Source organism: Cherax quadricarinatus, chromosome 4 (assembly GCF_038502225.1).
Source record: "Cherax quadricarinatus isolate ZL_2023a chromosome 4, ASM3850222v1, whole genome shotgun sequence".
NCBI lineage: Eukaryota > Metazoa > Arthropoda > Malacostraca > Decapoda > Parastacidae > Cherax > Cherax quadricarinatus.
The window spans coordinates 70,606,485-70,630,141 of record NC_091295.1 but is presented as its reverse complement, the minus strand read 5'-3'; the positions used below and the strand labels follow the sequence as shown (position 1 = coordinate 70,630,141).

Genomic DNA, 23,657 nt, shown 5'->3' with positions numbered 1-23,657 from the left:
CTTTAATCCACATAATTCTTGAATTTACACATTCATATTCTCTTTTCTCCTTCCATAACTGATCATTTAACATTACTGCTACCCCTTCCTTTGCTCTAACTCTCTCAGATACTCCAGATTTAATCCCATTTATTTCCCCCCACTGAAACTCTCCTACCCCCTTCAGCTTTGTTTCGCTTAGGGCCAGGACATCCAACTTCTTTTCATTCATAACATCAGCAATCATCTGTTTCTTGTCATCCGCACTACATCCACGCACATTTAAGCAACCCAGTTTTATAAAGTTTTTCTTCTTCTCTTTTTTAGTAATTGTATACAGGAGAAGGGGTTACTAGCCCATTGCTCCCGGCATTTTAGTCGCCTCATACGACACGCATGGCTTACGGAGGAAAGATTCTTTTCCACTTCCCCATGGACAATAGAAGAAATAAAAAAGAACAAGAGCTATTTAGAAAAAGGAGAAAAACCTAGATGTATGTATATATATATATGCATGTGCGTGTCTGTGAAGTGTGACCAAAGTGTAAGTAGGAGTAGCAAGATATCCCTGTTATCTTAGCGTGTTTATGAGACAGAAAAAGAAACCAGCAATCCTACCATCATGCAAAACAATTACAGGTTTTGTTTCACAGTCATCTGGCAGGACGGTAGTACTTCCCTGGGTGGTTGCTGTCTACCAACCTACTACCTAGTCATGTTGGATGGAAATGAGACTAAGTCTGTCACTTACGAGTTCTTGTATACTCTGAATTGATAGTTCAGATAAGTCTTTATAAGCATTGTAAGTTACTTTGTGGCTAGGTCTTAATAAGCCTTATAGGTGCATATTATTGGTGATTTTAATACAAAGCTCAACCTCAAGAGGTTCATTTATTCATGTCAATGTACTGGTACATGCCAAGAGAAATGTAAGAGTTAAACTCCTTATTTTATGTTAATCATAACATATCATACATTAAGCTAAAACTCTACTAGTAAAGATTTTAAGTTTTAGTTATTTGTTTCGTAATCGTGAATTCTTAAGTTATTGTTGCAAAACCGTAAACAGGCCATATGTTCAATAAGAATGCTACCTTAACACTCTACCATAACATTGGAGAAGGTTAAGAAGACGAGTTTTGTAACAGTCCTCCACCAACTCTTCCACATCCTCGCCACTCACCTCCAGCCCCAGGGTGTTCCCCAATGCCACAGTAGAGTCAACAACAGGCAGAGGGTCAGCTGGGTCAGGGTCAGCCTCAAACCCTTCAAAATCCCTCTTTTGGACACAATCTGGCCGCAATTGTCTCCAAGCAGAGTTCAAAGTCCTGGAAGTCACTCCCTCCCAAGCCTTACCTAAAAGGCTTATGGAGCTGTAGATTTTGAAGTGATTCCCCCAGAACTCTCTTAAGGTCAACTTAGTGTCTGTGGTCACTTAAAAGCACTTTTCAAACACTGCTTTTGTGTAGAGTTTTTTGAAGTTAGAAATGACCTGCTGGTCCATGGGCTGGAGGAGAGGAGAGGAATGGTGTTAGGAGGTAAGAACTTCACTGTTATAAAACTGAAGTCCCTAGACAAGAGATCTACTAAGTTTGGAGGATGAGCAGGAGCATTGTTCATTAACAGGAGGCACTTGAGTGGCAAATTATTGTCTAGGAGGTATTTTCTCACACGGGCCAAACACTTCATGGACACACTCTGAAAATTTGCCTTGTGACCCATGCCTTATTTGCTTTCCACAAGACACATAACTTGTTCTTTATGACATTGTTTTTCTTAAACACACTGGGATTTTCTGAATGATACACAAGTAAAAGCTTCACTTAAAAATCACCACTAGCGTTAGCACAGAACAAAAGAGTTAGCCTGTCAAGAACCTTAAACACCTGTACAAACTTCTCAACCACCCATTTGAACTGGCTGCCTCACCATGCCTTACAACATTGTGTATGCCTCTATGCTTCTTAAATCTGTCAAACCAGCCTCTGCTGGCCTTAAATTCACTATCAGTACTGGTTCCAGGAGTTTTCTGTACCAGATCGGCATGCGACTTCCTTGCCTTTTCACAAATAATCGTCTCTGAAACACTATCACCTGCCATCTCTTTATCCTTGATCCACTCCAGCAACAACTTCTCAACCTGATCGATTGTCTGTGGTCTTTTTTTGGTTAGCATGTTAACACCTTTCGCAACATCAGCTTCCTTGATTTGTTCTTTCTTTGCCAGGATAGAAATGTTGGTCAACTTGTTTCACACCACTCTCATACTAATTCTGTATTATTTCCTTCTTCACATCTATGGTGTTTCTCACTTTCTTTACCACAGGGGTACCACTAGCAAGTTTTTTTGGGCCCATGGTAGCTTATTTCACAGTCCTACAAGCACTAAACACAATGAATTAATTGTAAAAATGTTTGAATGAGAGCGCAGGTTAGTGTTCACTCCAGCATCAACAAAGCCAGACTGGTTCACGGCGCCTACACAAGGATGCGGACAGAGTGGGCTGGCGGACAGGTCCGGTACCTGGTGGTTCGAAAATAGGGGCGAGTTCAATAATAGGGACAAAGTTAGTTAGAAAAAAGCGGTCGATTTTTGAGGAGTTCAATAAGCGATATGTTCAAAATTTGACGTTCCACTGTATATACAAAGTATTTATAGGTCCCAGCAATGTTTTGGATACACGGGAGTATAGAAGAAGGAAAAAGGAAGAAGTTACCCTGAAGCAATCCATAAGACAAGTGTCAGTGACAAGCATCGGAGGGCAGTGATAAGATGAGATAAGCATGACATTTGATGGGTGCCAGCGAGGGTGCAGAGATAAGATGAGATAAAGGATGACATTTGATTGGCACCAGCGAGGGTGCAGAGCTGGTTTCTCTGTCACTGATTATCTGTCTCTCTGTCTTGTCTCTCTATCTGCTTGTCTCTCTCCATCTCTCTGCTTGTCTCTCTCTTTATCTCAGAGAGAGCCACTGTGAACCAACAGGTATTCTTATGCAATATATCTACAAGCACATTATAGCACTTCAGATTTTTTAGGTTATCATAGGTAATTTACACTATGTATAATTGTATTTGTATGTACCTGTGAGATGGATAAAGAGAGACAGACAGATAGAGACAGATAGACAGATACAGACAGAGATAGACAGACCTTAAACTTGCGGTTAACATCACTTTCCTCTTAAAAAGGGAGTGTTAATATGACATTACATCAGTGAATCCTTGGTGTTTGCTGCATTGTTTGCTCTAGCTGGCGCTCAGTTTAACTGGTGCTCCCACAAGGTACTAGTGGTCCCAGATTTTTTTAATATGGTGTATACCGAGTGTTAAGACCCATTCTATGCTGACCAGGCATCTCAGGCCAATCATGCCAAATTTGGAGGCAGGAAAAATAAAACATATATATACCTGGGAGACCTGGGAGTGATCATGTCGGAGGATCTCACCTTCAAGGACCATAACATTGTATAAATCGCATCTACTAGAAAAATGACAGGATGGATAATGAGAACCTTCAAAACTAGGAATGCCAAGCCCATGATGACACTCTTCAGGTCGCTTGTTCTATCTAGGCTGGAATATTGCTGCACACTAACAGCACCTTTCAAGGCAGGTGAAATTGCTGACCTAGAAAATGTACAGAGAACCTTCACGGTGCGCATAACGGAGATAAAACATCTCAATTACTGGGAGCGCTTGAAGTTCCTGAACCTGTACTCCCTGGAATTAAGGCGGGAGAGATACATGATTATATACATCTGGAAAATCTTAGAGGGACTAGTACCGAACTTGCACACGAAAATCACTCACAACAAAAGCAAAAGACTAGGCAGATGCTGCAACATCCCCCAATGAAAAGCAAGGGTGTCACTAGCACGTTAAGAGACAATACAATAAGTGTCAGGGGCTCGAGACTGTTCAACTGCCTCCCAGCATACATAAGGGGGGTTACCAATAGATACCTGGCTGTCTTCAAGCAGGCACTGGACAAGCACCTAAAGTCTGTACCTGACCAGCCGGGCTGTGGCTCATATGTTGGATTGCGTGCAGCCAGCAGTAACAGCCTGGTTGATCAGGCTCTGATCCACCATGAGGCCTGGTCACAGACTGGGCTATGGGAGCATTGACCCCCGGAACTCTCTCCAGGTAAACTCCAGGTAATACGTTTGGGGTGCTAGTGGTAAGAACGTATATACATGTATACGTTTGGACCGTTGAGAGGTTAATATTATGTTGGATATTTCTAAGTTAAGTTTTGACTTTGGTTCATATTTAAAAGATATAGTAATGTTTATTGTATTTCTGTGTGATACCTTGAGGAGCCCACCTGGAATGTGCCACACCTGTTCTTGTCCTAATGCCTATCTCTCCTATCCCTGGTATACTCTTTAATTAAACATTGTGCCCAGTTCAACCTCCTTCACCTATAGTCACACATTGTTGCCCTATTATTGTGATACACAAGTGCCAGCTGGAGCATGTGCCCAGCTCGACTGCCACCCCCTAGTGTACATGTCTTACTTTTCTCTCCCTCAGGATAATTTTTCTATCCGTTTCCTATATAAGAAGGTGCCTGTGCACCTCACTCAAGAGTAGAACAGTGATGGGTATATAAGAAGGTGCCTGTGCACCTCACTCAAGAGTAGAACAGTGATGGGTATATAAGAAGGTGCCTGTGCACCTCACTCAAGAGTAGAACAGTGATGGGTATAAATATACTAAAGGGCTCTCACTGAGACAGAAGCACATATTTATAAAATACAGTTTTATAAATTTTATGCATATAGGAAATTTTTCATACTTTCACCAAAATTATACCTTTCTAAAAATATTATTATGTATATTATAATTAGTACTCCCTGTGTGTATTATCTAGATTATTTAAAACTGTTAATTTTTTAATCTTTTACCAAGTGATTTATTCAAATATTTTATTCCAAAGACTTAATATATTACATTTTATAGCTGTTTACATTTGTAACGAAACCCATATAAAGTATCTCAGCATGAACGGTCATTAAATACAGTAACTACTGCATATAAAACCATAAATATAACTTTTTTTTACATAGAGGATGTAACTAATTCAAGGGCAGTAATTATAGTTGCTCATGCATCTTTCTTTTAACTAAGGAGGTATATTTACAGGGAATTTTAATCAGTGAAGCAGTAAGTGTTTGTAAAAAATATATATCACCGAAGTCACCTCGCACACATCATTGCTCGGTGTGTAACCGCTGCATTCTCAAGATGGATCATCACTGCCGTATCCTTTTCAAGCCACACCATTTGATGTGGGTGTTTTAATTTAGTGTGCTGGTATAGTATTTTTTTGTATCCATATAATAAATGTTGCTTCATATTTAGTCTCATTTTTGTGTTTCAGAGGTCATAGCTCTTTAATTATTGCACTCATGTCTCAAATATTATTCATAAGAAAGAATGTACGTATACAAATGAAATGAAATTTGAGTGTGGCCTCTTACAAGAAAATGTACTTAATATTATTTTTTTTTTATCATCACACTGGCCGATTCCCACTGTCTTGCCAGAAGGGTGCTTTACATTACAGTTTTTAAACTGCAACATTAACACCCCTCCTTCAGAGTGCAGGCACTGTACTTCCCATCTCCAGGACTCAAGTCCGGCCTGCCAGTTTCCCTGAATCCCTTCATAAATGTTACTTTGCTCACACTCCAACAGCACGTCAAGTATTAAAAACCATTTGTCTCCATTCACTCCTATCAAACACGCTCACACATGCCTGCTGGAAGTCCAAGCCCCTCACACACAAAACCTCCTTTACCCCCTCTCTCCAACCTTTCCTAGGCCGACCCCTACCCCGCCTTCCTTCCACTACAGACTGATACACTCTTGAAATCACTCTGTTTCGCTCCATTCTCTCTACATGTCCGAACCACCTCAACAACCCTTCCTCAGCCCTCTGGGCAACAGTTTTGCTAATCCCGCACCTCCTCCTAACTTCCAAACTACGAATTCTCTGCATTATATTCACACCACACATTGCCCTCAGACATGACATCTCCACTGCCTCCAGCCTTCTCCTCGCTGCAACATTCATCACCCATGCTTCACACCCATATAAGAGCGTTGGTAAAACTATACTCTCATACATTCCCCTCTTTGCCTCCAAGGACAAAGTTCTTTGTCTCCACAGACTCCTAAGTGCACCACTCACCCTTTTGCCCTCATCAATTCTATGATTCACCTCATCTTTCATAGACCCATCCACTGACACGTCCACTCCCAAATATCTGAATACATTCACCTCCTCCATACTCTCTCCCTCCAATCTGATATCCAATCTTTCATCACCTAATCTTTTTGTTATAATTGTAGGGTTTAGACATATTTAAGTAACATTGCATTACTCGTTGCTAACTGATGATGTAATATTTTATAACATTAGTCGGTGTGGAAATACGTAATTTTTTTTTTATTGTACATGATTTTTTGTCTAGTCTTTTTTAGCAATGCCTCTTCAAGGGGGGCTCCTTGGCGTGGTGAAGAGGCTCTTGGTCTGAGGAATTAGACCTGTCGGTCTCCTTCCTTAGACCGAACCTAATTACCCCCCAATCCCCCCTTCCCTAACCCATCTTCCCCTTTTTCCTTTCCTCCTCCTCCTCCTCTCCACCCCTCCCTTTTGGCCTTTGGGATTTTTCCCACAGGCGTGCTAGTTCCTGGGTAGGGAAAAGGGTACCAGGGTCCATCCCATTCCGTTGAGGTTCTTGGTGGTGGCGTAGTTTGCCGTGGAATCTGGATCGCCTGGGGATGTCCCAATCCCTCTCCGGTATCCCGGAGGGTGGCTTTGGGTGTCTTTCAGGCGACTGGTGTATCTCTGGAAGCCACCTTTCGGATTCCAGGGGTGGTGGCCGAAGGAGGTATGCTTTCTGGCGGATATCCGGCTGCCCTCTCTTTTGTCCACCGAGGTAGCTCGGCAGATGTGAGGTTGCTATCCCGGATTGCTGGTTTACTAGCATGATGGATAGGGTATGGCACGGCTTCCATGCTGCATCTGCGCTACTTGCGGTGCTGAGGTCTTCTTGGGCGCGGAGGGAGATTTCTGGCCCTTTCATTCCTCTTAGGAACTATCTCTCCCCGGTCCCCCCCGTTTTTATTCTTTTTTTTTATTTTTCTTTTCTTTTCTTTTCTTTTTTTTTCTTAAAAACAAAAAGAAAAAAGTAACCTAACCATGGAGTACCCAATCCATGACCCCGCTACCCCTGGGCCCCTTATTGTTACTGCACCCCGTTCTGACGTCGCCTCATCTTTTGGCCACTCTTCGGACATTCCTAAGGTCCCTGTACCTCTTGCTGGTGCTGTTTCCTCACCCGCTTCAGGTACTGGGGCTTCCACTGACTCCTTCGATTTGTCTGACCTCCGCTCTCCTTTGACTATGCTTCTGGCTTCTCCCTCTACAGTGCGGCGATTTTCGAATCGCCAGCCCGTCCCACGTCGGACCGACTCTGGTCCCACTTCTAAACGTCAACAACAATCTCCTAATGATGTTACTTCGTTACCTTCCCTTTCTACTCGGAAAAGACCGACACGTCATGCACTCCCTCTCCACACTCAGTTTCAGACCACACAATGGACTAAATTCTTTACATTAAGACTGACTTCTTCTACTGCCTATCTTTCCGACCATAGTATTGGCAAAGTGCTCCTACGCCACGTTGGTAGAGATATTTCCTTTCATGCTTTTAAGAGTGGTACGTGCATCATCACAGTCCAGAATTCTACTCAAGCTCATGATCTTTCTCTTCCTTTACATATCGATACTATTCCTATCACTATTGAAAAACATCATTCCCTCAATTCTTGTAGTGGTACTGTTATTCTGCCCCATACCATAGCCCAACAGAATTTCCAGACATGTGGCACTGACATTCTCGAACAGCTGGAACTCCAAGATCTCCCAATTCTCAAGGTAGACACTTATGTTCTTCCTGCCCGCGGGCGAAGACGATACCCTTGCAATGTGGCTCGTTTAACTTTTGACAGCCGTGAACTCCCATCCTCTGTTTATGTAGCAGGACATTGGTTACAAGTTTGGAAGGTGATTCCTACACTGCAACAGTGTAGGAATTGCTGGCGATTTGGCCACCCAGTAAAATATTGCAGATCTATAGCCGAATGCCCAGTCTGTGGTGCCGATGACCATTCTAATACGTCTTGCAGTCGAACTCCCTCTTGCCTCAATTGTCATGAGGCTCACCCTTCGAACTCTCGCCGTTGCCAAGTCTACTTAAATGAGCGGGAAATTCGTTGCCTCAAAGAGGCAGAAGGTCTCCCTTATGCTATGGCGGTTTCTCATCTCCGCCTCCAAGGGAGACTGCCCCGTGTTTCTTATTCTCGTGTTTCAAAGCGTCCCCCCACTTCTGGGGTCACATCTTCTGTAGCCTCCTCTGTGGTTGCCAGTCCCATAGTCACTCCTGTATCTAATTCTTTTGCTGTCCTGGGCTCAGACGTCCCTACTTCAACTCCTCAATCTGTCCTCACTTCTTCGTGTCCTCCCTCACAAACCCCGGTATCGACAAGACCTCGTACGACACCTCCTCCCAATCATCCCTCTACTTCTCAAGAGGCCCAAAAAATCTCCTTTAACCCCTCCTTCTCTTCATCCACCTCCACATTTTACCTTCCCGGTCTCTGTACCTGAGTCTTTCCCTTTCACTGGCTCTTTTACACGTGTGGAGGTTCATCCTCCTCCTCGTACTGTGCCTTCCTCCCCTGTCCCCAGCCACGTTTCTTCCTCTTCTGCCACGTCCCAGGTTTCTGCCTCTTCTGTTCCCTCCCACACTTCTCCAGTTCCCTCCACCCTTTTGCCTCCCCCCACCTTGGTACAGTTCATTACAGCTCCGATCTTTACTCAAACTCCTCCTCCTTCCATCTCCAATATTGTCTCCCATACAAAGTCTCTGAACTCCGAAACACTTGAAGCAATCTCTGAATATATTGCAGAGACCAAACCATCAATGGACACTGATCCACCCTCTGTTCCTTCTCTTTCCTCTTCTCCATCTGCTCAACTCCTTTCTTCACAGCGCACCGTTCCTTCGCTACTTGAACGTTTTCCCTTGCCACCGTATGTGGACTTTTCTAACCCATCTAGTCCGTAGGTACCCTTACCTGCGGATTTCAGGTATCTTTATCGTTGCCAATCATGGCCTATTTACAGTGGAATATTCACGGCCTCAGGGGTAATCGGGGTGAGCTTCAGATGTTGCTCTCCCAGTTTTTCCCTGTTGGTGTTTGCTTACAGGAACCAAAATTACACTCTGCCGTTATCTATCCTATCTCAGGCTATAATTTATTGTATTCTTCAGACCCTTTTCCTGATGGGACCTTTAACCCTTTGACTGTTTCAGGCCCCTCTCTGAAACTGTCATTCTATGTCGCCAAATATTCAAAAAAAAAAAATTATTTTTTCTTATGAAAATGTTAAGATTATTTTTCTGAGTGTTTTAGTCCAAAAAAAAAAAATTTTGCCATCGGTACTTACCGAGATATAGAGCCGTGAAGTTTGCAGAAAATGAGCCGCGTATGGCAACAGCAGCGACTGCCGCTCACCCGGTAAACTTAAGTTTACTTGTAATTGAAGGTTTTTTGTTTTTTTCACTATTTTATTTTTTCACATAACTTATGTGGCCTGTGAGACCAAAGTAAGGTGCAATGTACATATATATACACTCGTTGTATACAACACAATAAGCACACAAACATAATTATCTATATATTGTTTACAAAACTTGTTTACAAAAACAAACAAACAATCATCCTCCTCCTCCTTCTCCTCCTCCTCCTTCTCCTCCTCCTCCTTCTCCTCCTCCTTCTCCTCCTTCTCCTTCTCCTCCTCCTCCTCCTCCTCCTCCTCCTCCTCCTCCTCCTCCTCCTCCTCCTCCTCCTCCTCCTCCTCCTCCTCCTCCTTCTCCTCCTCCTTCTCCTTCTCCTCCTCCTTCTCCTCCTCCTCCTCCTCCTCCTTCTCCTCCTCCTTCTCCTCCTCCTCCTTCTCCTCCTCCTCCTCCTTGTCTTGTGTGCGAGTGTGTTGCTTATAATTGTTTTGAGTCAGAAGTCGGCAGCTGTCAAAGTGACATATTGTCTCATTACTCACTCCCCCTCCCGCCTGTCAAAACAATGGGGTCGGATGCTGCTTCCCCTCCTCCATTCTATCTAATTATCTTTCTCCCTCATTCTATATCTTTCAATCTGTCTCTCTTTCTATCTGTCTGCCTATCTCTGTCTCACAGGTACACATAAATACAAGTATACATAGTGTAAATTACCTAGGATAACCCAAGAAATCCAGACAAAGTGCTATACTCTGCTTGAAGATGTGAGTAAACGTGATGACACAGTCTTGTGGCTCTCTCTGAGACAGAGAGCTAGATGGACAGACAGGGAGCTTGACAGACACACAAATAGACAGACAGAAATGTTTGTGTACCAGCAAAAACAAAGGGAGGGCGATGGTCATATAATATTTCCTTATCAGCTCTACCCTCGTTTACGCTCATCAAAGTCAGCTCTTATCAGATCTTATCTCCCCTTATCTTGTCACTGTCATGGGGTGGACTTTTTTTTTTCTTGCTTCAAGGGAACAATATTATTACATCTTCTTCTTCCTCCTCCTCCTCCTCCTCCTCTTCTCCTCCTCCTCCTCCTCTTCCTCCCCTCCTCCTCCTCCTTCTCCTCCTCCTCCTCTTCCTCCCTTCCTCCCCCTCCTCCTCCTCCTCCATTGCTTTTGGTCTCAAACTCCTCCAAATCATGAAATTGATCTTCACTGACACTTCCATCTGTGTTAGAGCATCACTTGGGAAGAGAAGAATCCCAGATTTGCTGGGGAATCACATATTTCTTACCGCTAGACATGCTGAAAAAGGACAACTGAAATGGCATTCCCACAATGCACCACTGGCTCCCCGATTTTTTTTATATGGTGCACACTGACCATGGAGACCCATTCTCTCACATGTGGGCCTACCAGCTTTCTCCTGCTTGATTTGAAGCTGCTAGAATTTATGCGTATAAATACGTCAGAAACATTGGCTCGTAAGACGTATTTATACGTCGGAAACAGTCAAGGGGTTAATGAAAGTGCCCTTCTTCTACGCACTGATATTCCATACCATCAGCTATTTGTTCGTACTTCGCTGCATTACACAGCAGCCCGTATCCACTTGCATAGGTGGTATACACTCTGTTCTTTGTATCTCTCTCCTTCTCGGGCATTATCTATCCCAGATATTGCCTTTCTTGTTTCATCATTACCGCCACCACTTCTGTTACTTGGCGATTTTAATGCCCATCATTTCCTCTGGGGGGGGGTCTCACTGTGATTCCCGTGGCATTCAGTTACAGGCTTTTCTTGCTACCCACCCCGTCCATGTTTTAAATACAGGTACTCACACCCATTTTGATCTTTGGACTCATACTCTCTCTTGCATCGATCTCAGTCTGCTCTTCTTCCACTGCATTAGACTTCACCTGGTCTGTTCTCCCGGATTTACATGAAAGCGATCATTTCCCAATCATTCTTACTTCCCCTTCATATTCACCACCTCTTCGTAACCCACGCTGGCAATTTGATCAGGCAAATTGGAACCTTTACTGACAGCTAACTGTTTTTAGTGATGTTCCTTCTTCGTCCTCCATTGATGAGCTTTTACACCTTTTCTCGTCCTCCATTTTAACCGCAGCTTCTCATTCTATACCTCAAACTTCGGGCAGGCATTCTCAGAAATGCATGCCTTGGTGGTCTTGTGCTTGTGCAGTATGTTTGAAACGCGCTGCGTGGGGCAGGTACCGGTACAATAGAACCACGGAGAGACTTCTTGATTTTAAACAGAAGCATGCGATCGCTCGCCGTGTCATCCGTGATGATAAACACACTTGCTGGCGAGATTATGTCTCCACCATCACCTCTGCTTCCTCTATGAGTGCAGTCTGAAAAAAAGTACGAAAACTGAGTGGTAAATATTTTCCTGACCCGGCTCCTGTTCTGCGGGTTGCCGGTGTTGATATAGCAAACCCACTAGATGTTGCCAATGAAATTGGCAATCATCTGGTCCGTATTTCTCAGGGGCTCCATCTATGCCCCTCGTTTCTTTCCTCAAAGTCTGCCAGAGAGTTAGCACCCTTGGACTTTTCTTCTCTCAGAGAAGAACAGTATAATGTGCCTTTTACACTTCAGGAACTGGAGGCAACACTCTCAGCTTGCCGATCATCGGCAGCTGGGCCCGACGACATTCATATTCGTATGCTACAACATTTACATCAGTCAGCCCTTGCAGTCCTATTATGCCTTTTCAATCTTATTTGGTCACAGGGAGTTCTTCCACAGCTGTGGAAATCTGCCATTGTTCTCTCTTTCCGCAAACCGGGTACTACGGGACATGAAGCCTCCCACTATCGTCCCATTGCTCTTACCAGTGCAGTTTGCAAAGTGATGGAACGCCGGGTAAATAGACGTTTAGTGTGGTATTTAGAGACACACAACAGTCTCTCCACTTGTCAATATGGCTTTCGTAAAGGCCGTTCTACTATAGACCCCTTACTACGCTTGGATGCATATGTTCGTATTGCCTTTGCGAATAACCACTCAGTTATTGCCATATTTTTTGACCTTGAGAAGGCATATGACACAACTTGGAGGTATAATATTTTGGCCCAAGCCCACTCCTTAGGCCTTTGAGGCAATCTACCATCCTTCCTTAAGAACTTTTTAACTGACAGACATTTCCGTGTTCGGGTTAATAATGTGCTCTCCCTGGACTTTATCCAAGCTGAAAGTGTCCCCCAGGGGTGTGTTCTCAGCACAACACTTTTTCTCCTTGCTATAAATGATTTGGCCTCTAGTCTTCCATCCAATATTTGGTCATCACTCTGTGTTGATGTCTTTGCTATTGCATGTGCAGGCGCTGACTGTCACCTCATTACAGTTTCTTTCCAACATGCGGTAGACCGTGTTTCCAATTGGGCCACCACACATAGGTTTAAATTTTCCAGTACCAAAACTTACCAAATTACTTTCACTAGATGCTCTGTCATCTCCGATCATCCTTTGTACCTCTATGGCTCCCGTATCCCTGAATGTGATACAGTCAGGTTTCTAGGCCTCCTCTTTGACCGTAGGTTATCCTGGAAACCACACATTACCTCTCTGAAGGCAACTTGTCACAGCCGGCTGAACCTTCTTAAAACCCATGCTCATCTTTCATGGGGAGCTGATCATCGAACTCTCCTTCGCCTACATTCTGCCCTCATTTTATCGAAACTTGATTATGGTGACCAGATCTATTCAGCGGCCTCTCCTACTACTCTCTCTAGCCTTAACCCCATTCATCACCAAGGTTTACGTTTATGCCTTGGTGCTTTTCGCTCTTCCCCTGTTGAGAGCCTCTATGCAGAAGCGAGCATTCCATCCTTATCCGATCGCCGTGATGCCCATTGCCTTCGCTACTATGTACGCTCTCGTGATCTCTGCAATCCTTCCATTTATAGAATGGTCACCAATATTAGTAGACATTCTTTATTTGTTCACCGCCCCTGTTTGCTCCGTCCCTTCTCTTTTCGCCTACATTCGCTCTTGTCTTCTCTTCAATTACCACCTCTCTATGTTCATGTAGCATCTCCCTTTTCCCTACCCCCCTGGGAAGTTCCAGCTGTTCGAGTCTGTTCTTTCTCACTCCCTTGCTCAAAAGCCCAACTGTCTACGGTAGCTTCCCGCTCTATTTATCTTGACCACTTCCACTCTCATTTTCATGCCATTGCAGTGTACACAGATGGCTCTAAGTCTTCTGACGGCGTAGGATTCGCAGCAGTGTTTCCGGACAGCGTCGTACGAGGGCTAGTATCTTTACTGCTGAATTGTATGCCATTCTTGCAGCACTTATCCGTATTGCATCTATGCCTGTGTCATCATTTGTGGTTGTCTCAGACTCCCTTAGTGCTTTACAGGCTATACAGAAATTTGATACACCTCACCCCTTAGTCTTCCGTATCCAACTTTGGCTACGCCGCATCTCTTCCAAGCATAAAGATATTGTTTTTTGTTGGGTCCCTGGTCATGTTGACATACAGGGCAATGAACAGGCAGACACTGCTGTGCGGTCAGCAGTACATGACCTACCAGTTTCATATACAGGTGTTCCATTTACGGACTATTTTGCTGCAATAGCTACCCACCTTCACACCCGTTGGCAACAACGTTGGTCTACCCTGCTTGGTAACAAACTTCAATCTATTAAACCGAGTGTAGGTTACTGGCCGTCTTCTTGTCACCAGTGTTGAGGTTGGGAGACTACTCTCTCCCGTCTTCGCATTGGCCATACTCGTCTTACTCATGGTTATCTCATGGAGAGGCGCCCTGCTTCTCTCTGTGAGAATTGTCAGGTTCCATTAACGGTTAGCCACATTCTATTAGACTGCCCACTTTATCAACGAGCACATAGAATATACCTCCAACGTCATCTTCGCTCCGCTGCTCTCTCTTTACCTTCCCTTCTCGCTGATGGACCCACCTTTCATCCGAACTCTCTCATTGACTTTTTGACAACAACTGACTGACTTCACAAATTCTGATACCTTCAGCCCTTTCTACCTCAATCTCTTGCTGCCCTCTACCCCTGCACTATCCCCTGCCCCTCTGTTTTCTGTAACTTACTGATCATCCCTCCCCCCTTCTACCGCCCAATACTCTCGCTTCCTTCCCTACCCTGCAGCACTGCATAGCCCTTGTGGCTTAGCGCTTCTTTTTGATTATAATAATAATAATAATAATTTTTTAGCAATGGGGTTATAACATACACACAATGTGCATTAATTTATTAAGTTATAAATATTTAATATTTGTGTGCACGGAAATTTTAAAATCAAGTAAAAATTTCATATAAATCCAAATGGATTGATTTACACCTGATATATTAGGCATAGCAAGGGGCTAGTAACCCATTCACCTGTATAAAATACTAAATGTAAAAAGAAAAATTTTTGTTTTTCTTTTTGGGCCACCCTGCTTTGGTGGGATATGGCCGGTTTGTTGAAAAAAAAATATTAGGTATACAGTGAATGTTCTAAACTGGATTGAAACAAAATTTATTAGTGTAATACATGTAAAAATGTTTCGGCTTAGGATGTATAACACAATATTTAGCTTACAAATTTTGTGCATGAGAGGAAGTTTGCCATTGTCTGAAGATAGTGTATTTTCATGGAAGTCAACAGTGACTATTAGGTACAGTATTGACTCTACAATTGTACCTGTATTGATATAAAATACTTGCTATTAGTGAAAATTGAAGACCAAAATATATGAGTGTTTTTTAGAGTGTAGTATGCATATATAGGCTGTGTTTTAGAAGATTTCAATTAAGCTGGGTTTTAAATATGGGGGAAAAAAAATAAGTGTCTTGCGATGGGCTTTGAGAGATTTTCTTCCCTAGTAACTGTGATTAGCCAGGTTATTGCTACCTGCAGGGCTATTGAGTTTTCCATTTGCAGACTCCGCAAAAATTTGATAATCTTCAATCGTAACCTGATGATGGCTGATGTTTGGTTCATGAAAAATGATAGTTTTGGCAGAAAATATAATATTTAAGAATTACTTAAAGTCTCTTCATAATGTACACAAAGGAGTGCCATGAACTAGTTTAAAAATAGAACATTTATCATTTTGCTCAATGTAAGGACCTTCCTTACTATGTCCATTTTGTACCTATAGAAAACATTTTAGAAATCCATTATTCAGTTGTGTGAGCAAGGTAATATGAAGGGATTCAGGGAACCAGGTTATCCAGGCACCTACACTCTGGAGAGGTCAGGACATTGCAGTTTATAGGCTCATTTGAATTGTGATGTCAGCACACTTCTGGCAAGACAGGTTTTGAATAAGTGAATAGTGAGAGATGGCCATGCGTTTAAAAAAAAATACAATTGTATATTTATTACTAATAGAAGCAATATTTTGCCATATTGTACTGTATATGTACCTTTCAAAGCTGAATAATAATTTTTTTTTTTTTACTTCTGGTGGCTCACAATACCAAAGTTCTATTGTTTATTAGTTGTATGTAGTAAAATGATCTAGTCCTGTGTAACATTTTTAAATATTTTATAATTTAATACTGTAATAAAAAATTGTCTGAGTTTTGTGTTTTTACACACACAATAACAATACACAATAATACAATTCTCTATAACAGTCATAAATTATCATTAGGGAAAGTGCTAAACTAAGATACAAAATAGTCAACATTGATTATGAATGCCATGAGGATGAATCAAAGATCTGAATTTTGAGAGCAAGTCTGTGACAAACACCGTGGGAGGCATAGTAATAGTCTGGATACCAACAGCAAGATTAGCATACAACTATGCTGTGAAGATACTAACTAAATCCAAGAGATGACTCTAAATCATGTTATTAGGAAAGACAGCCATGTACATTACTATAGTCATGGGAAGAGCGGTAAGCCCGTTGGAATTATACAGTACTTAGGGAAATGGGAGGCAATCAAGTTCAATCAAAGGAAGGGAAGATCAGGCCCAATTTGGGTAAAGCACTCACACTCACACGAGCTTTTAAATCTCTGCACAAAATTCAATTTAAACCAGCAAATAATAGAGCCTACTAGAATGGAGAATACACTAGACCTCATCTTCACTAACAATGATGATCTGATAAGAAATGTCACCACATCAAAAACAATATACTCAGATCACAACATAATTGAGGTTCAGACATGTATGCCCGGAGCCCCAGACCGACAAAATGAGATTAGTCACGTGGGAGCATTCACCAAATTCAACTTCAATAACAAAAACATAAAGTGGGACCAAGTAAACCAAGTCCTAACCAATATAAGCTGGGAAGATATACTAAGCAACACAGACCCCAACTTATGCCTAGAACAGATTAACTTGGTGGCACTCGATGTATGCACAAGACTTATTCGTCTAAGAAAAAGGAGGAGTAGATGTAAAATAGAAAGAGACAGGCGCTCCCTTTACAGGCGACGGAAAAGAATAACAGAGCGGCTAAAAGAGGTCAATCTATCTGAAATGCATAGGGAGACACTGGTCAGAGAAATAGCAAACATCGAACTTAAGCTAAAGGAATCTTATAGGAGTCAGGAATCGCGGGAAGAACTAAAAGCCATAAATGAAATCGAAAGAAACCCAAAGTATTTCTTCTCCTATGCCAAATCAAAGTCAAGAACAATGTCCAGTATTGGGTCCTTACTTAAACAAGATGGGTCCTACACAGATGACAGCAAGGAAATGAGTGAGCTACTCAAGTCCCAATATGACTCAGTTTTTAGCAAGCCACTAACCAGACTGAGAGTCGAAGATCAAAATGAATTTTTTATGAGAGCCACAGAATTTGGTTAACACAAGCCTATCTGATGTTATCCTGATGCCAAATGACTTCGAACAGGCGATAAATGACATGCCCATGCACTCTGCCCCAGGGCCAGACTCATGGAACTCTGTGTTCATCAAGAACTGCAAGAAGCCCCTATCACGAGACTTTACCATCCTATGGAGAGGGAGCATGGACACGGGGGTCGTCCCACAGTTACTAAAAACAACAAACATAGCCCCACTCCACAAAGGGGGCAGTAAAGCAACAGCAAAGAACTACAGACCGATAGCACTAACATCCCATATCATAAAAATCTTTGAAAGGGTCCTAAGAAGCAAGATCACCACCCATCTAGAAACCCATCAGTTACACAACCCAGGGCAACATGGGTTTAGAACAGGTCGCTCCTGTCTGTCTCAACTATTGGATCACTACGACAAGGTCCTAGATGCACTAGAAGACAAAAAGAATGCAGATGTAATATATACAGACTTTGCAAAAGCCTTCGACAAGTGTGACCATGGCGTAATAGCGCACAAAATGCGTGCTAAAGGAATAACAGGAAAAGTCGGTCGATGGATCTATAATTTCCTCACTAACAGAACACAGAGAGTAGTAGTCAACAGAGTAAAGTCCGAGGCAGGCACTGTGAAAAGCTCTGTTCCACAAGGCACAGTACTCGCTCCCATCTTGTTCCTCATCCTCATATCTGACATAGACAAGGATGTCAGCCACAGCACCGTGTCTTCCTTTGCAGATGACACCCGAATCTGCATGACAGTGTCTTCCATTGCAGACACTGCAAGACTCCAGGCGGACATCAACCAAATCTTTCAGTGGGCTGCAGAAAACAATATGAAGTTCAACGATGAGAAATTTCAATTACTCAGATATGGTAAACACGAGGAAATTAAATCTTCATCAGAGTACAAAACAAATTCTGGCCACAAAATAGAGCGAAACACCAACGTCAAAGACCTGGGAGTGATCATGTCGGAGGATCTCACCTTCAAGGACCATAACATTGTATCAATCGCATCTGCTAGAAAAATGACAGGATGGATAATGAGAACCTTCAAAACGAGGGATGCCAAGCCCATGATGACACTCTTCAGGTCACTTGTTCTATCTAGGCTGGAATATTGCTGCACACTAACAGCACCTTTCAAGGCAGGTGAAATTGCTGACCTAGAAAATGTACAGAGAACCTTCACGGCGTGCATAACGGAGATAAAACACCTCAATTACTGGGAGCGCTTGAGGTTCCTGAACCTGTATTCCCTGGAATGCAGGCGGGAAATAAGTCATTCTGTCTGACTTTTTTGGGTTATCCTAGGTTCTCTATACATATGCTACTATGTATGATAATTCTATGTAACTGTATTTGTGTATACCTGAATAAACTTACTTACTTACTTACTTATATACACCTGGAAAATCCTAGAGGGACTAGTACCGAACTTGCACACGAAAATCACTCACTACGAAAGCAAAAGACTTGGCAGACGATGCAACATCCCCCCAATGAAAAGCAGGGGTGTCACTAGCACGTTAAGAGACCATACAATAAGTGTCAGGGGCCCGAGACTGTTCAACTGCCTCCCAGCATACATAAGGGGGATTACCAACAGACCCCTGGCAGTCTTCAAGCTGGCACTGGACAAGCACCTAAAGTCGGTTCCTGATCAGCCGGGCTGTGGCTCGTACGTTGGTTTGCGTGCAGCCAACAGTAACAGCCTGGTTGATCAGGCTCTGATCCACCAGGAGGCCTGGTCACAGACCGGGCCGCTGGGGCGTTGACCCCCGGAACTCTCTCCAGGTAAACTCCAGGAGTTAGTAATCAATCATACTGCAGTTTTTTCTTGAGTTATTAAACATCTGAGGTGACTTCCTGCGGTTGAGCCCCATGCACAAATACCATAGGTGAGGTAAGGGTAAATGAGAGAGAGGTACAGAACAAGAAGAGCTGATTAGGGTACATAGAACCTTATCTTTGAAAGGATGCCTACTGTTTTTGAGACTTCTTTGGATATTTGCTGTATGTGTGTCTGAAATTTGACACTGCAGTCAAGGTGAAGTTGTAGAAATTTGCCCTCTGTGAGTCTAGAAATGGGTGAACCATTTATCAATATGTTCAGCTGTACATTTGAAGCTCTGTTTCCAAATAGTATGAAGTAGGTTTTGTCTTTACTGAGAGTAAGTTTGTTGGCTGCCATCCAAGTAGATATTTTTAGTAGGATGGCATTTACAGTGTCTGTTAGTATGATTGGATTTGGGTGAGAAAAGACATAAAATGGGTTTAAGGAGTTTAGATTCGTTTGGTAGGTCACTGATGTAAATGAGAAAGAGAAATGGGCCCAGCACACTCCTCTGTGGGACTCCAACAAGAACAGGTTATGTAGTGGAGTTAGCTCCATTTGTGTATACATACTGGTTTCTATTGCTAAGATTTTAGGTAATAATAATATCTTTATTTACTACAAGTACATGTACAAGGTATACAGGCCTAGCTGACATCAGTGACATGCTACTAGTATATAGAAAGCCGCTTGTTATGCACAGCATTTCCCGCAAATTAGGTCAGTGTCCCTGAATGCGACCCACACCAATCGACTAACTCCTAGGTACCCACTGTACTTATGGGTGAACAAAGACAACAGGTGTAAAGAAACCGCTCAATGTTTCTACCCTGGCTGGGAATCGAACCCATACACTCACCGTGTGAAGCGAGAGCTTTACCTACCACAACCCTAATACAGAGAGTATCCCCTGACACTATTTTTGGTACTTCTGGATACTTGCATGATACAGGCAGTTTATTCTCCTGATGAGTGCAAGAGATATCTTGCTGTGTTGGTTCAGTGATGAATGTTATTTTCTTGTTGGGGTTGAGGTTATCAGGGCCACTGACAGCATACGCCGTACCGAGCCTGACTTCTCGATGGTAGTTTTAGTTTAATATGTTTATTATACACCCCATACCCATCCTGTGGGCGGTAGTCAAAAGATTACAGAGGTACATAATTGGTCCAGGGACTGGACTCCAAAGTTTTGATAGCTGAGCAAGTTACAAAGGTAATGAACTAGATCTGGTCATAATCATGACCAAGTACCAGGAAGATTTGTTGCCCAAGGCTGGGTGATAAGAGAGAAGATAAGATTTCGTTCGGATTTTTAACCCCTGAGGGTTAGCCACCCAGGATAACCCAAGAAAGTCAGTGCGTCATCGAGGACTGTCTAACTTATTTCCATTGGGGTCCTTAATCTTGTCCCCCAGGATGAGACCCACACCAGTCGACTAACACCCAGGTACCTATTTGCTGCTAGGTGAACAGGACAACAGGTGTAAGGAAACGTGTCAAAATGTTTCCACCCGCCGGGAATCGAACCCGGGCCCTCCGTGTGTGAAGCCCGGGTTTGATTCCCGGTGGGTGGAAACATTTTGACACGTTTCTTTACACCTGTTGTCCTGTTCACCTAGCAGCAAATAGAGACCTGGGTGTTAGTCGACTGGTGTGGGTCGCATCCTGGGGGACAAGATTAAGGACCCCAATGGAAATAAGTTAGACAGTCCTCGATGACGCACTGACTTTCTTGGGTTATCCTGGGTGGCTAACCCTCCAGGGTTAAAAATCCGAACGAAATCTTATCTTATCTTATCTTAAGTGGGAGCTTTAGCCACCAGGCCACCGGGCCACCATGAAAGAAAAGGAACAAAAGTTCCTTTGAGATAGAAACTTGAAGTTTCCAATTACATCCGGTGGACGCCCTTGCCAAGCCCCAACAGAGAGGGATGCCCTTGCCAACCCCCAATAGAGGGACGCCCTTGCCAAGCCCCAACAGAGGGACGCCCTTGCCAAGCCCCAGCAGAGGGACGCCCTTGCCAAGCCCCAACAGAGAGGGACGCCCTTGCCAAGCCCCAACAGAGGGACGCCCTTGCCAAGCCCCAACAGAGGGACGCCCTTGCCAAGCCCCAACAGAGGGACGCCTACACTCCCACCTGAGTTCAGTAACCAGCTTCCCACCAAAGACCGTTAAAGTATTATCCACAGAGCGGAAAAAAATGGAGCTGGCTAAAAGTAAGCCGATGTACAGGTGCCCCTCCTGTAGAGTGCCAGGTGCCCCTCCTGTAGAGTGCCAGGTGCCCCTCCTATAGTGCCAGGTGCCCCTCCTGTAGTGCCAGGTGCCCCTCCTGTAGTGCCAGGTGCCCCTCCTGTAGAGTGCCAGGTGCCCCTCCTGTAGGGTGCCAGGTGCCCCTCCTGTAGAGTGCCAGGTGCCCCTCCTGTAGAGTGCCAGGTGCCCCTCCTGTAGAGTGCCAGGTGCCCCTCCTGTAGAGTGCCAGGTGCCCCTCGTGTAGGGTGCCAGGTGCCCCTCCTGTAGAGTGCCAGGTGCCCCTCCTGTAGTGCCAGGTGCCCCTCTTGTAGAGTGCCAGGTGCCCCTCCTGTAGAGTGCCAGGTGCCCCTCCTGTAGAGTGCCAGGTGCCCATCCTGTAGAGTGCCAGGTGCCCCTCCTGTAGAGTGCCAGGTGCCCCTCCTGTAGAGTGCCAGGTGCCCCTCCTGTAGAGTGCCAGGTGCCCCTCCTGTAGAGTGCTAGGTGCCCCTCCTGTAGAGTGCCAGGTGCCCCTCCTGTAGAGTGCCAGGTGCCCCTCCTGTAGAGTGCCAGGTGCCCCTCCTGTAGAGTGCCAGGCGGGCAAAAGAGATGAGGACAAGCGTCCCAGTAAGAACGGGGGAAATTTGTCACTGATACTCAGGCAAGAGAGACGTCCACACCCGACGAAGAGGTTTGAGGTTCTGACCAGAGCTTTGGTAAGAGGGGAGGGGGGAAGAATGATGGGTAAGGATGGAATTTGGGAAGGGTTGGGGAGGGAGGAGGGGTAGGTGGGGTTATAATAGGGTAGTGGCCTATCCACTTTGGTGTAATTTGAATGTGTGTGCATATTGAGTAATTTATAAAGAGGTTGGTTTTAGGAGTAGGTTATACCTCCTGCCCATCAATTTCACAATGCTATATTGTTATTATACCAGTGCGTCATTGAATTGGAAGGATGCATACTGCGTACAATTGTTTGCTTTTTTTTCGCAAGTGGTTGGTCAGAAGGGCGCAGATGCAGGCGACGGTTGCCGGGCATTCGATGGAGGTTGGTAGCTCACCTGGAGTCGGCCGGCAAGGCAGTGACTGTGGTGGTGTCCTGCTGTATTGTAGTAGTAGGTGCATGTATTGTAGTAGTAGGTGCATGTATTGTAGTAGTAGGTGCATGTATTGTAGTAGTAGGTGCATGTATTGTAGTAGTAGGTGCATGTATTGTAGTAGTAGGTGCATGTATTGTAGTAGTAGGTGCATGTATTGTAGTAGTAGGTGCATGTAGTAGTAGGTGCATGTATTGTAGTAGTAGGTGCATGTATTGTAGTAGTAGGTGCATGTATTGTAGTAGTAGGTGCATGTATTGTAGTAGTAGGTGCATGTATTGTAGTAGTAGGTGCATGTATTGTAGTAGTAGGTGCATGTATTGTAGTAGTAGGTGCATGTATTGTAGTAGTAGGTGCATGTATTGTTGTAGTAGGTGCATGTATTGTAGTAGTAGGTGCATGTATTGTAGTAGTAGGTGCATGTATTGTAGTAGTAGGTGCATGTATTGTAGTAGTAGGTGCATGTATTGTAGTAGTAGGTGCATGTATTGTATTAGTTTTTTCATGTAGTAGTAGGTGCATGTATTGTAGTAGTAGGTGCATGTAGTAGTAGGTGCATGTAGTAGTAGGTGCATGTATTGTAGTAGTAGGTGCATGTATTGTAGTAGTAGGTGCATGTATTGTAGTAGTAGGTGCATGTATTGTAGTAGTAGGTGCATGTATTGTAGTAGTAGGTGCATGTATTGTAGTAGTAGGTGCATGTATTGTAGTAGTAGGTGCATGTATTGTAGTAGTAGGTGCATGTATTGTAGTAGTAGGTGCATGTATTGTAGTAGTAGGTGCATGTATTGTAGTAGTAGGTGCATGTATTGTAGTAGTAGGTGCATGTATTGTAGTAGTAGGTGCATGTATTGTAGTAGTAGGTGCATGTATTGTTGTATTGTAGTAGTTGGTGCATGTATTGTTGTAGTTGGTGCATGTATTGTAGTAGTAGGTGCATGTATTGTAGTAGTAGGTGCATGTATTGTAGTAGTAGGTGCATGTATTGTAGTAGTAGGTGCATGTATTGTAGTAGTAGGTGCATGTATTGTAGTAGTAGGTGCATGTATTGTAGTAGTAGGTGCATGTATTGTAGTAGTAGGTGCATGTATTGTAGTAGTAG

General features: G+C 43.7%; 1 long non-coding RNA gene across 1 annotated transcript; it reads right to left on the bottom strand.

Annotated features, from left to right (window-relative positions):
- Positions 1 to 447: 447 nt before the first annotated feature.
- LOC138854418 (uncharacterized) lies at positions 448 to 2,738 on the bottom strand. The gene is made up of 2 exons (XR_011393619.1): positions 2,697 to 2,738; positions 448 to 2,503 (listed from the first exon to the last, which is right to left on the bottom strand). It is a non-coding gene; the product is annotated as an uncharacterized lncRNA (long non-coding RNA).
- Between the last annotated feature and the right edge of the window lie 20,919 nt (positions 2,739 to 23,657).